General features: G+C 38.9%; 2 non-coding genes and 1 pseudogene across 2 annotated transcripts; 1 reads left to right on the plus strand and 2 right to left on the minus strand.

The window, feature by feature from the left end:
• The first annotated feature begins 4701 nt into the window (after positions 1–4701).
• On the plus strand, positions 4702–4773 carry TRNAE-UUC (transfer RNA glutamic acid (anticodon UUC)). The gene has a single exon. It is a non-coding gene; the product is annotated as a tRNA-Glu (tRNA).
• A 4097-nt stretch (positions 4774–8870) lies between these two features.
• TRNAS-GCU (transfer RNA serine (anticodon GCU)) lies at positions 8871–8958 on the minus strand. The gene has a single exon. It is a non-coding gene; the product is annotated as a tRNA-Ser (tRNA).
• Positions 8959–13083: 4125 nt separating this feature from the next.
• LOC144701485 (cytochrome c biogenesis CcmF C-terminal-like mitochondrial protein pseudogene) lies at positions 13084–14097 on the minus strand (annotated as a pseudogene).
• Positions 14098–14429: the final 332 nt, after the last annotated feature.

A 14429-nucleotide genomic window follows, 5' to 3' on the forward strand; every position in this document is an offset into this window, starting at 1 on the left:
AACTCTAGAAAAATACCTAAAAATCATCAAAAATATTTTGAACTTACGTGAAAATTTTATACTCATTAAAAATCATTTCAATGGGGAAATTCATAATTCATTGTCGTTTACACTCCATTTAATCAAAATAAAATTGAATACCTAATAAAATTGAATACCTAATGTTTTAAGCTTAAATCCACTCAGATTTGGCCAGGTGCTCTCTGTGGTTTGACCCTCGCTCCCCTATTAGTGAGGAATATATATTATTGCTTAATCAAGAGAACTCCTCACTCGACCTAGGTTAGTGATACTTAATATCAATAGCCTAGATCCCTAGTTCCCAGATTATGACCTATACTGATAAAATAATTTAGTTAGCTAGTGACGAGTAAGGGTCGTTCCACAAGGAACGTATGTTAGGGAAGTAACTTTCTCGATCAGGTGAATTCGAGCGGGTGAAAAGGGTTACCTATAGTGTACGCTGTGGTGAGTGCTAATACTGATCACAATGGAGGTAGTGGTGATTTAAGAAGAGGGTTGTGTATTGTGTTAGTAGTAGTAGAGGGTTGGAGAGTAGGATGAGAATGTAAATGTAGACGGGAATAGAGATGTGAGACTAGATGGAGATGAATGAACGATGAGAAGTGGCTAATTAGGGTTTTGTAAGTTAGGGTTTACAATATATGATGATGGAGAGATGAGAAGGAATGAAGAAAAGGGTATAAGGTGTAGTGATATTGATAGTGAGAATGAAATAGAATGATGATTAAGGTGGGAGAGTGCTGTATTTTTTCTTAAACAAAAGGGGAGAGATATGTAATGCGATCGTAAAGGTATAGGGGATACGTGAAATGAATGATACATGAAGATGGATAGAGATGATGACGGGTGAAGATGGAGGTGGATGAGGGATAGTGATGGATGAAGATGTTGTATGATGAAGATAATCAAACTACCTAAGTGTGACGAACAAGACTAAATGGAATCCTATATTTCATCATGATCAAGGCATCTTTCTCATGCCACCCTTAAAATTTCAGTTCAATCCAAGTTCTGGATTGACGGATATCAAGCCTGGAAATCGGACAATGCCTAGCCGTTGATTCAATCCAAAGATTTCTCCTTCCTCATCCTCATAAGCGTTGTCACGTTGTCGGGTTAGGGTTTTGTCTCATCCTAGCACTAAATGATTCGTTGAGATTCTTCATTGTTATCTGCAATCGACAGCTCTCATTGCGCCACATATCACCTTGCGGAAAAAAGACAAAATAGTAATGATGGTTTATATTATTTAAATTTACTCTTAAACAGGCAAGTGGCATCTGACATGGTGGCGCGTCAGCACTCACCACATCAGCTGGATCCCTTTGGAATCCAATCATGGATTGACACATGCATGCCACATGTACACGTGGCACCATGTGTCATGTGAAACGTGGTGCTGTCGCCCTTTTTTGACTGGTCAAAAAGAAAAAGGAAATCATTAATTTGAAAAAAATGAACCTTGGTCCATGCGCTGCATTTATTGCAAAAAAGAGCCTTTTATTGGTCCACATCATCCTACGCCAGAAAAGAAGCAATAAGCAAATTCATTAGTCTTAAATGCCATTTTGCATCGCCAATCGCGCTGCCATAATGGCTTTGCTAATTAGATTGGCATCAGCTTTCAGAATTTGGTTGATAACATGCATATATAAATAATTTAATGGAAATAAATATGTAAATATGGTCAGATTAAGCTACTACAAATGCATGTTATCAACCCTCATATCTCTCTCTGTGTTTCTTCCTTTTGGAGGGTTAGATGCAATTACCCCTTCTAGTCCAAAGAGGTTTTACCTCCCTAGTGAAAAATAAATGCCAAGTTCATCCTATTATAGACCCTCTAACTCTTTCCTATAATAAACAATCATCCATCCTCACACTTATAACCAATGCAGTCATCTTTCCTTAATGATCCTTGGAGTTTGTTTGTAATAATTCACTGTAAATCGGCACAATCTACCACCTTTAGTAAGTGATACTTACTCAAAGATATAGGATAATAAAACCGAATCGTCAAGTAAAGAATGATGGTATGATGACTCCAAAACATTACCATATGATTCATAACTTAGGCATGGCCCCACAGTGTTGACCTAGTGTATCATTTGAATGGCTTATTCCAATAATTTTTCTCAAGGAATTTTGACTATATCTCTATTCTTTAACATCTATGTGTTTTATTTTGGTATTGACCCGAATAATATAGGGTCAGAAATCTCCCAAGGCCTTTTTATATGAGAATTCACGCAAGTTTGTTAAATTGTACGTGTAAAGTCTTTAGTGCAATTTAAGACATATTTCCTCATTTACATACCTATTTAAAGACTTTAAAATGACTTTGAAGGTCATTTGATGTCATAAGTTAGATATTATATTGAAGGAATTTAACAGCTGTAAACTGATCAAAATGTTTGAATACTTGTACAGGAGCCTTTAAAAAATCAAGATTATTTAAAGATATTCATTATTCCAAAATTAATATCAGTATTTTGGAATCACAGGTAACATAAGAAGTTCACATCAATAAATTTTTTAGAAATATTTATGTAGACAGATATTTGCATAAAATTAATGGTATCATGTACACAAAAAGGAACTGAAGGTTTTATTTAAATATTTATTTCAATATCATAAAATCGTGGATTTTAAAAATATAAGCTAATTCTTTTCATGAAGAACTCACATGATCCATAACTTTTATTGGTGTTTTGAGTTTGTTCCAAAATTTTGGGCTAGGGAATTATTATAAAATTTAAATATCATATAATTAAAAATACACGATGAATATGTTTAGTTTTAACAATTTTATATGAAACAGACATTAGGCCAAAAAATAGGAGTAATTTCAAAAAATGAAGACAGGTTCTCATTTAAAAACCTCTCTTCAAGAGTGATAATTTTACACAAAGGAAAAAACATAAAAATAATTTTCTACTAAATTCTAATTACCAAAATGAACTATAATACTAAGAAATATGTAATATACATGTGCCTAAATATACGTTAAGTCAATACCAGTGCAGTCAAGAGATAGAAATATACACATATACAAATTAGACATTTTAAACACCCTTATCAAGTTTTGTGTGGATATCGTGCATCTTCAAATCAACTGTTATAAATTAGACGATATATAGTAATAGGTCCATTTCTAATTATCATTGTAATATTATCAGATGAGGCATATATTTGATAAATATTTAAAACCATCTCCTCTTCTTGAAAAGTTTTGATAATGTTCAAGTATGTAGATGGATCATGATTGATTGGGTTATGGAAATACATTCTTTCAATCCGTATTTAAACCTTCATGTGTATTAATGGACTAAATATAAAAATATTTGTGATACATATAGACTAATATACAATAAATCCATAAAATACATTTTATCCTTTACACCTGTGCGAGCTATAAGAATTTTCTCTGAACTCCATAGGGTCCAATTTTTTTTACATTAAGGCAAAATTTCCATATGTACTAAATCTGAAGAAGACAGGTTATCATATTAGTTTAGTTTATTAATATGGATGAAAACAAGGTTACCAAATTTTATTCATGCACGTTTAGTTATCAAGGAAATTTAAAAATTTTATTATGGTTATTGAAAATTCAACATTGGTAAGACCGCAACAATTAAACAATGTTACAAAGTAAATTCAGATTCAGATGAATGTTATGAAGTCAATGAAGGCACAAGTTTATGAGCGGGAGCGGAGACAGGTTTAAAGAAGGTTACAAATATATGTCTATTAATTGTATTATCCCACCCATTTTTCATATTCAATTTGAGATCTATTGATTTTTTTATTCTTTATAGATTATATACAATTTTATTATGTTACCTGATGACTTGATTCATGCATAATAGATACTTAAATTATCATTATAAATTACTTGATAATCAGATGCCACCTACATTAATTCGGAAGCTAGGGAATCCTATGGTGTTGGGTTTTTAAATTTCTGAAACTATAGATATAAATTTTAAATCCAGTTAAACTGATTTTAGGTTTGTTACATTGATAAAAACTGTGGTCGAAATTGACCTGGTTTGGGTCAACGCCTCCTATCTTGGTCATTCCAGGGCTTCTTCTCAAGTATCTTTCAATGTTGGCAAGATATGTTTCTAAAGGCCAAGCTATCCATGGGAAGTGGGGGAAATCAGCTGATATCTTTACTGAAGCTCTACACAAACTGTTGAGGGTAGTTCTAAATCTGGGCCAAGACGAACTCGTGTCGGGGATTTATTGAAACCGTTAAATTCGGAATATGGTAAAGTAGCTCCAGGCTGGGGTACTACTCCTCTTATGGGAGTCGCTATGGCTCTATTTGCGGTATTCCTATGTATTATTTTGGAGATTTATAACTCTTCCGTTTTATTGGATGGAATTTTAGTGAGTTAGGTTTATAAGAGCACCGAAGTGCTAGTCAAAAAACTTAGGACTTGCCTTCTTAGTGTCCTATCATGTTAACTTTTGGGCCCTTAACAGTTATCCATAAACCCGTTCTTTCTTATTTATTTCACGGTACGCTAAAAAAAGGAGGAGAAGGGGCGAGTGAGCATCAAACAAAAACAAACGAAATCGTCAAATTTTGTATAGAAACAAAGCGAACCACTTCTATTCGCGTCTCGGAGCTGAGGCGCGAGTGAGCGGGAGCAAGAATGTTTTTTTGTCCCTTTCGTCCAGTGGTTAGGACATCGTCTTTTCATGTCGAAGACACGGGTTCGATTCCCGTAAGGGATAGATACTTCGTCCCGACCGGCGGTATCATTGCTGAGTGATCGCTCGCTATCTGGCTTAGAAAAAGGTGGTCCAGAAGCTTCCTCTCCCAGCAAGCAAGACAGATGAGATCACCACTTCTCATTGACTTTTTCTTTGACTTCTACATTTTTCTTGACTTTGACTTTCTTTATAACGCTTATTCGCCGCCCCTTCGCCTCCGTCGCTTCTGCTCATTCGCACGCTCCAGTCTTCATCTTAATCTGAACGCTCCTCGCGCCTCATTTACTTCGCTCCGTCGCTTCTGCTCATAAATCGCTCCTAAAGTCGCTTGGAACCTTTAATAGATTATCGAACCTCCGACAGATCAATGCATGCGTTCTTTTATGTTAAAATATAACATAACTTCAGCCACACATCTCTTTCGCCCCTTTTCTCTATGTCACCGCTTTCCTCAATGAGCGTAGATTGATGAAGAAGGCTTTTGTGCCGGTCTCTATTCTTCTGGCATAGTTTTGTTGGATCAAAGATCGGCAGGTGATCTGTCCTTTCTCCTCTGCCGTGGTTCATTACTTCGCACCTTCCATAGAATCGACGCCCAAGGATATGTTTACAATACTTCGTAACCCGCTCACTCGCCCCTTCGGAGAATTTCTCTTCAAGATAAGTTATCTTGAAGATAACCTTCGCTCCTGAGCGCCTTCGGATAACGTTACCTTCTTGGTCGAAGCACCACTACACCAACCTGATGGTAATAAAGAAAGTGTATCGTTCGCAGCCGCAAGCGCCTGCCTGCCTCTTCGCTTCCACACACGCCTTGCATTCTATTCTGAACGGTTGCCCTTCCATCTCCCCCCCTCTTTAAGGAGGGCGAACTCTGCTCCCGCTTAGATAGAACAGGAGCTACTTTAGGCGCGGAAGCGGGGAATCTTCAGATTCAGACTGGAGCGCAGGTTTTTTTATCTTCAAGATAAAAAAAAAGTGGAGGGGGGCTTTGATTATACAAGACAGACCTTGACTGCCGCAAAATAAAGTGTTATACGCCAAGCCCTATAGAGAGCACCTTGGTCGTCTATAGGAAGGAAGAGAGGTTCTGAAAGAAGGTCTTCACCGGCCCATTGTTATTTAGCGTGGGGCGCCTGCATTACAAGAGCAGGTAACGAAGTGGGACCAACACTTATTTTTATCGCCAGCCACTTCATTCAATCAATCATATGTTCTATTCGCATTCATTACTTTTTTATTTCGGGATGCTTCTTTTAACCGGTTGCTTGGCACCAAGCAACCGGTTAAAAGAACGGGAGGCGACTTTAGGAGTTAAATAAGAAAGAACGGGTTTATGGTCTCACGCATAAGGGCCGACTTTAGGAGGCGTACATTATTTTCAATACCAAGTGGGATATTCAGAGACTTGCAGGTTACGAAATAATTTGACAACTTTTTAATTTCTCTTTAGGTGGGTGGAGTTTCTGCTTAACTGGCTTGACAGATGGGAATAACGAGGAGATCCTTGTGTCCATTCTTTCAGAACTTGATACGACCAGGTTTGACGGAGAAAGGATTTCAGGAACTCAATCAAGTCTCGGCTTTTCACAAAAGGGGGGGTCAAGTGCCGATTTTTTTTTTGTTCATCCGTTAGTCGAGGGTTACAAACCTTCCTATCTTTCACTCTTCTCTTTTGAAGTATAGACGGTCCCAGGCGCATCTATTGCAGCTTGGCTTGCTTGTTCGAGGCGTGGAAGCGGGGAAGATTAAGATGAAGACGTGACTGATGGAGCGAAGAAGCGACGGAGCAGCGGATAAATGAAATAAACCTTCTCAAAAAATTTATTGAAGAACGTTATCCAGCGGATGGAAAGAAACTTATCTTGAATGAAGGTAAGGTGCGAGTGAGCGGGTTACGAAGTGAAGATGAATGTTACGAAGTCAATTCAGATGAAGGCGCGACGAGCGTGAAGATGAAGGCGAGCGTGAAGATTAAGATGAAGACGAGCGTGAAGATTCAGGCGCGGAAGCGGTGAATATATTCAGATTCAGGCGCGAGTGAGCGTTTAGGAGCGAAGTAAAGAACACGTTCTTTTAGAATGTTCTGAAAGAAAGAAAAGTCAAAATAAAAGTAAAGAAAGATTAACAATTTATCAGAAGTCAAGTAAATCAAAGTAAAGATAAAGAAATAAATAAAATGCTCATATATAAGTGGTTGAATCAATTGAGTTGTCAGGTTTCTTACACTTTCTTTTCAGGATCTAATCTAAAATTTAGATGTATACATAGGGAAAGTCGTGTGCAATGAAAACTGCAAGCACGGTTTGGGGAGGGTTCTTTTTCTATTAAAGAAAAATTTTCTACTCCATCCGACTAGCTCCGGGTTCGAGTCCCGGGCAACCCATACAGAAAAGGGAAAACTAACTCTGAGGTTTTCGATTTTCATATTTTTCTAGTTCTGATAAGGTTATATATTTTCTATAGATATATATCCTGTCGTCAGATTGGTTGACATTGACATAGAAGCTATGTTATACTGTTAAATAACAAGCCTTCCATTATCTAGTTTTCTAGCTAATACGTGTGCTTGGGAGTCCTTGAAATTTGAATAAACCGAGATTTTACCATGACTGCAATTTTAGAGAGACGCGAAAGTACAAACCTATGGGCTCATTTCTACAACTGGGTAACCAGCACTGAAAACCGTCTTTACATCGGATGGTTTGGTGTATTGATCCTAAGCGCCTCAGATTGATGATTCCAGGCTTCCCAGACTCGTTACAGACTAAAAGGAACAAGAAGAGGTGATGCTAATCACTGCCGTAGTTTCATTACCTGTAGCTGAGACGGCCCTCTTTTTTGTTCGTTCACCGTGGCACAAATGAAGAAGCTGGAATAACTCAGAAAGAGAGTGGCGCCTAGCCAAAGCGTCTGTTGTCTTTGTAGAATAACCGTACGATCTTGGACTGGTCCCCTTCGCATGACCTAGAAATAAAAAGGAGGTCCGTGCTACTATAAGGCCTTTAAACTCCTCCCTCTGGACACTGTACGCGTTGCCAGGGGGACGGGGTTGCCCCGACTTTCATAGGTCCTTTCTTGCAGAACCTCCTAATGAGAATTGAGGTCCTTGCGCGGGCGTCTCATCCCTAAGACTTGCTTGCTCTGTATGGAGTGCCCCGTGGTTCCTCGAGTGCCAGCCGCAGAGAGGAATGCCATCAACTAGGGCGCTATTTGCCACTAACCACTCGCTCGCCGCTTCTCAAGGGAGGACATCATGCTAATGCACTAGGTCTAAACAGCATGAAAAAAGGCACTTTTTATGGACTGCTGCTATTTCAAATTTAAGATTTGGTTCGAGGATTGATAGTTGGAGTGCCAAGCTCTTAAGTAAGGTTACGAAGTAATCTTATATAATTGAATTGTAAGTCATAATATGAATCTTACGTTCGTTAGACATCCTCATTTAATAAATTCAAAAAAAAATGTGAATTCTTGTAGCTAAAACGAGGGATAAGTTTCAATCTGTGATTTTTGAAGTTATCGCCTCTTTTCCGTGAGCAAGTACTTTACTTTTTTGTATCTTCTGTTTTCCACAAAAATATATAGTTATAGAGTTAATTTTATAGTTATACAGTGAATATAATATTAGAATAAGCTTTTCAGTAACGAAGAAATGATAATCTTGAAAAACAAATGGATTAATTTGAAATTCAAGTTTTTTTAGAAAAAAGACTTAATAAAAAAAAGATTTATTCTTTATTGTTTTTTAATATTTTTTTTTCGTGACTGCCATGTCAAAAGAATACATGTGTTACATAACTCAAATGGATAATCTATTCCCTTTTACCCCAAAAATGATCCTATTTTGGAGATTGTGTAATGCTTACTCTCAAACTTTTCGTTTACACAGTAGTGATATTCTTTGTTTCTCTGTTCATCTTCGGATTTTTATCTAACGATCCAGGACGTAATCCAGGTCGAGAGGAATAAAAAAATAAGATATTTTCATTTGAGAATTTATTCTTGCTTTTTCTAAATATTTTTGAAAAATGGCATAATTTAACTATGATAAAAAAAAATATCACAAAGAAAACGATGTATTTTTTTATTGAAGGTTATCAAGTGATCAGAGAAAACGGAGAGAGAGGGATTCGAACCCTCGGTACGAATAATTCGTACAACGGATTAGCAATCCGCCGCTTTAGTCCACTCAGCCATCTCTCCTAATTAGGAATTAGGATTTTTTATCTTTATGTGCTACTTAAAATACTATACAAATTCATTCAAAAATTTTTTATTTTTTTTATTTAAAATCTTATTTTATTATAATTTAAAATTATCTATTTGTATATAATATCAATTTTGTATATAAAAGTGTATTAGCTCTAGATATAGATTTATTAGTTTATTTATATTGTTTATATACCAATATAATTATAGATTATAATTATACATTTGAATTGAATTACCTAGTAAAAGTTTCTATTTTGATAGAATACTAAATTATTATCTAAATAATCTAAATTTTTTTAATAAATTAGTAAAATATTAAGAAAAAATGGCATATTAACACATATATAAATACTAAGAAGTGGAGAGTTAGAATATATAAATTAACTAAGAATAAATTGATACACGTAAATAGGATACCTATCAATCTGCTTTGACTTGAACACCAAACAGCTATCTCCACTAGAAAACTCCCTTTTTTCCTAATTTTTATTTGAGTTACCCGGCCTGGCTAGTCCCTAGCTGGGCCGTTACTTTTTTTACCATTAATTAGTCCGAAATCAATTGATTTTTTTTATTTATTGGCATTTGAAATTGACTTATTTTTGAAGCAACAAAAAGAAACATCACTACAAAAATCTGGGCAATTTTTATTTCTATTACTTAGACTTCTTTAGTTTTTATAGTTTAATTCAAGAAATTTTCTAATCTATGTAGTATATGATTCTCTCACTAATAAATAGACTAGTGTATTAGTTTTCTATTCAGATTACAACATTGCATGTTATGTGATGTAGTAAATATATAAGTCGAACTCAACTTTTAATTATATAGAGCCATATATATGTATATATAAGTAGTGTAGTTATAATTATAAACTTATTATAACTCATTGTAGTTATATATAATATAACTCACCGACTTCACTTCTTCAAGTAAGAAATTTTTTTTTTGAAAACTGCAGCTTTATCTAATTCTAACTGACCCTAAATAAATAAACTTTTTAAATACCTACCCTAAGGCTAAGTAGGAACTAAAAAAAAATAGAGTTCGGAGTATTGTCGACTATTAGTATTTCCAACTTAAATAGCTCTTTCAAATCGGAACTTTCAGTACTGACTATCCCTAAACTGAAAAGTCGAGACTGTTTTTACAGTGAAAGAATATTTTATAGAGTATATATTCAGCCATATATATTTTCTTTTGAGGTGATGTTTAATCAAGTGACTGGAAAAAGGCAATACCTCTATACCATTTTTGATCATTCTGATACAATCAGATTATATTTCAATCGTTTAGTCGACAAATAAGTAATTCATAGACAATAATGAAATTGTAGCGGGTATAGTTTAGTGGTAAAAGTGTGATTCGTCCTATTAACAACTTAAATAGTTAAAGGGTCTTTTGGTGAATATTCCAATAGGAAACTTTATTTCTTAAAAAAGGTTAATCCTTTATCTCTAATGCTATATTTGAGAATAAATCTAAATTATCGTGATTTGTATCTAAATCGTCAGTATTTATAAACACTTTGGATCATATCGAATCACGAAGCATAATTTTTTTCGAGTTTTTTCAACTCTTCCAAGAAAATGAGTATCAGCAAAGGGATCAATGGATGAATATAAAAAGTTTATTTCTAATCGTAACTAAATCTTCAATTTTTATATTAAAGGATTGGAGCCAAATAGCTAGAAAATAGTGGCTTTGGTTTACTAGAGCCATCAGCATATTTTTCAGCTCGGTAGAAAACAAATTCTTTTTTTCTCAGGATTCCGCGAGTTGAAATAAAGAACGAAGTAACTAGACAGATTTGGTAAAATTTTCCTCTTCTAGAAGGATCATCTATAAAGCAAGTAAAGGAAGCTGACATAGATGTTATGGATATCATTTTTCAGATTTATGATGACTCCCTCTTCATACAATCAATATAGCAAACATAAAATTTTTATGTTTTTCCTTCTTGTATGCGTTAGATCTGAGACAAATTTCCATAAAGGAGCCGAATGAAACGAAAATTTCATGTTCGGTTTTGAATTAGAGACGTTAAAAAAAATCACGGGGCGGAGCCGTATGACGCGAGAGTGTCACGTACGGTTCCTTTGAGAAGGGTGTGATACCACCACCTATCAGGCCCGACGAGCGGTCCACGGAGCTGCATCCCTACTCACCTGGTCCATGCACATCGCTCTCTCCAGGAGGTTGGCCGCCTATCCTAGATCTTCCCATTTCCAAGAAGATCCCGGGCTCGATCCGGTTTAGTATCAAGGTGATTCTCTTTCTGTTCCTATATATATGGGTCCGTGCAGCATTTCCACGATATCGTTATGATCAATTAATGGGACCTGGCCGGAAAGTGTTCTTGCCTCTATCATTAGCTCGGGTAGTCCCTGTTTCTGGTGTTTCAGTCACCTTTCGATGGCTCCCTTAATGTATGTGCCAGGAAGTTTCTGAAGAAGCGGGCTACTCCCCGAAAATGCCCCGCCCGTAGGTTCGTTTGTCGTTGGGGTGGATTCATTGCTCGTTCTGTGGTTATCAGTAACGTGGCCAACCTAATTTATAGAAGTTGTCTGCGTGCAGGAGGCGCGAAGCCACGAGCGGCAACACCTTTCTTCTCGCGAACCTGCGATCGCCGTCTCTAACTGAATGCTCAACTGAGGTCGGTACAACAACCTTAACCGCACAAGCAAGCCTGGGCTGGGCCTACCTCCATCCCTAGAGGAGCCGTATGAGGCGGAAGCTCCACGACGGTTTTGAAGCCGAGCCTTTCCAGCAATGGGGCTTAGGGACCGATATGATGATTGGTTTAGGTAGGCGGCCGGCCTACTATGGGCACTGTAGGGATTAGTGCGTGAGACCGCGATCCACAAAAGCATGGGACTCACCCTGAACGGAGAAGGGAAACATAGCATGTCACAAGAGTGAGGCGGGGAGATTCCTACTGCGAGAGGGACGCCTCGCGAGCCGGGCTTTGCGAGATGAGGCCTTTGGCGAAGCTGGCAAATTTCGGGCCACCAAACCCTGTGATGAGAAGGGGCGAGTGAGCGGGAGAAGTCACACTCCCTGCCTTCCAAAGGTGCCTAGAGGACGGGCCAGACGCTGCAGAGCGACGACCCGGGAGCGGATTCCCCACAGGGGGACAGGAGACGGCCATCTCGAGGTTCTGAAAGAACAACCTACAGGTAACACCGGCGAGACCCAGGAAGGCAACCCGATTGGGGGTCAGAGGATCCATAGTACCTGCAGCCTCCCGGATTTAATATTCATAATTTTTGAAAGCGGGGGTAAGGGATCTTTTTTCTGCAACAGAAAAAACACGGAGCAGATTTGACTCGGCACAACCTAACGATACATCCAATACCAATGATCTGTGCCTAGAATCCGTTGCTAGATTTCTGCTCTAACATTCTTCATTCGCATATTGTTCATTGACTTCGTAACCTGAGGGGCGAGTGAGCGGGTTACGAAGTCAATTCATCTTCATCTTCATGTTACGAAGTCAATTCAGATTAAGGCGCGAGGAGCGTGAAGATGAAGATGAAGACGAGCGTGAAGATTCAGGCGCGGAAGCGGTGAATATTAAGATGAAGGCGCGAGTGAGCGTTTAGGAGCGGGAGCGGATAAAGAAGGCGCGGAAGCGGTGAATATTAAGATGAAGACGCGATGGAGCGGAGTAAAGATGAATCTGAAGATGAAGGCGCGACGAGCAAAAGAAGTCAATTCAGATTAAGATTCATGTTACGAAGTCAATTCAGATGCATCTTCATTGACTTCGTAACATTCAGATGCATCTTCTTTATCCGTTAGATAACCTTCATCTTAATCTTCATCGCTCCATCGAGTCTTCATCTTCACCGCTTCCGCGCCTTTTGCTCGTCGCGCCTTCATCTTCAGATTCATCTTTACTCTGCTCCATCGCGTCTTCATCTTAATATTCACCGCTTCCGCGCCTTACCTGACAAAGCGCACTGTTAGTAGCATAGATCGAGTTCCGAAGACGCGACGAGCAGAAGGGGCGAAGCGAATTGAGCCGCTCGCTAGCTGGAGACCGTCCGATCCTGGAAGCGCTTTACTTCAGTAACCTATGATATTAAGATACCTCAAGCATATGGGCTAGAATACACATAAAGAAGATCAGGAATGCCGCTAGCCGAGGAATCGGTTAGAACAAAGCCCAAAATGGCATAACCATTTATGGATTTCGCATCGCAGCCACTACTTTTACTCCTTTTATGCAATTATTAACTCCACGGAACTTTATCGACTCCAATGCAACTTATCCTTTAGGAGCTGACGTAACAAACTACGCGAGCCTCCCGATGAAGCCAACAGAAATCCTATCCGAATACTAAAAATAAAAGGCAGTTTCATTATGGTGGTATACCAGCCGCCAGTTCTGGAACTTCCAGTTCCAATTGGAGCATATAGATCCGTAAATGGATTTGTATGTATAGCCACTTCAGTCGTGCTCAATCGCTTCTCGAATGGAATAAAAGTATCTTTTTCTGGGAACATGGGAAACCAGAAATTCTTATGTTCGCGATTCTTCATCCGCCGATGCAGAAAATGCTCCAGTTTTCCATTCTCAGATGAGGTACGGTATTGGCAAGAGGTCGGCACGCGAAGTGATTCATCATGCTCAAACATGAACCGATCGTTCGTTAGGGGACGGTTTATAAATCATCAAATTCCCACAAATGGAATGAGAAGTGGGTCCATGTAAATGATCGAGACTTCGAAACAACAACGCTCCTTCCCCATATGGAGTTCGGAACCCAAGGGCAATCGTTGAGTGAACTGTATCTTATTCGTATTAGTTGACCTAAGCCGCACCATTACTGTTGGGTGGGGCTCGCCTCCGAACCGCACGTGGGACGCATTTCTGCCTCATACAGCTCGGGTCAAAGACCGGGGAAGTTGAGGAGAGATGGGGAGACCTGCTGCTGCCAGTCGAGACGGACAGGAAACGGGCGGAGATAAGCTTGTGAAGAAGCCCCCACCCCAAAGAAAACCGATCCAACCGCGTTCTTTCTATTCCATCCCATTCCATTCCGGGAGGCTAATACTATAAAAAAGTGCAGTAGTCGCGTCTGACCAATCGGCTCGGACACCAGACCGCTCGTGCCCGCCCATTCTGTCTCACCCAAATGGCTCTCCTAGTTACGCTGCGCCCGCTCCGTCGCCCACGCCCGCTTTATCCGCCCGCAAGCAACCCGCTTTCTTTGGCAACTAGGGCCGCCCCTTCATTCTATGCTGACCCGGCCCGGCTGGCTTTTTGGGAAGCCCATTCCCATCGCGCTCATGGCCCGGCTGGCCTGCCAGCGGGAGTGGAATTATCCGTTCCTGGTAAAAGGGTTGGTTGGATGCGGGATCTACTCCACGAGGAGCGGTACGAACATAGATAATATCATCACGACCTCTCGGTACCGCTAGGGATGCTTAACGCCACTTCGCCAACTAGCATT

This window comes from Wolffia australiana, chromosome 3 (genome assembly GCF_029677425.1).
Source record: "Wolffia australiana isolate 7733 chromosome 3, ASM2967742v1".
Taxonomy (NCBI): domain Eukaryota; kingdom Viridiplantae; phylum Streptophyta; class Magnoliopsida; order Alismatales; family Araceae; genus Wolffia; species Wolffia australiana.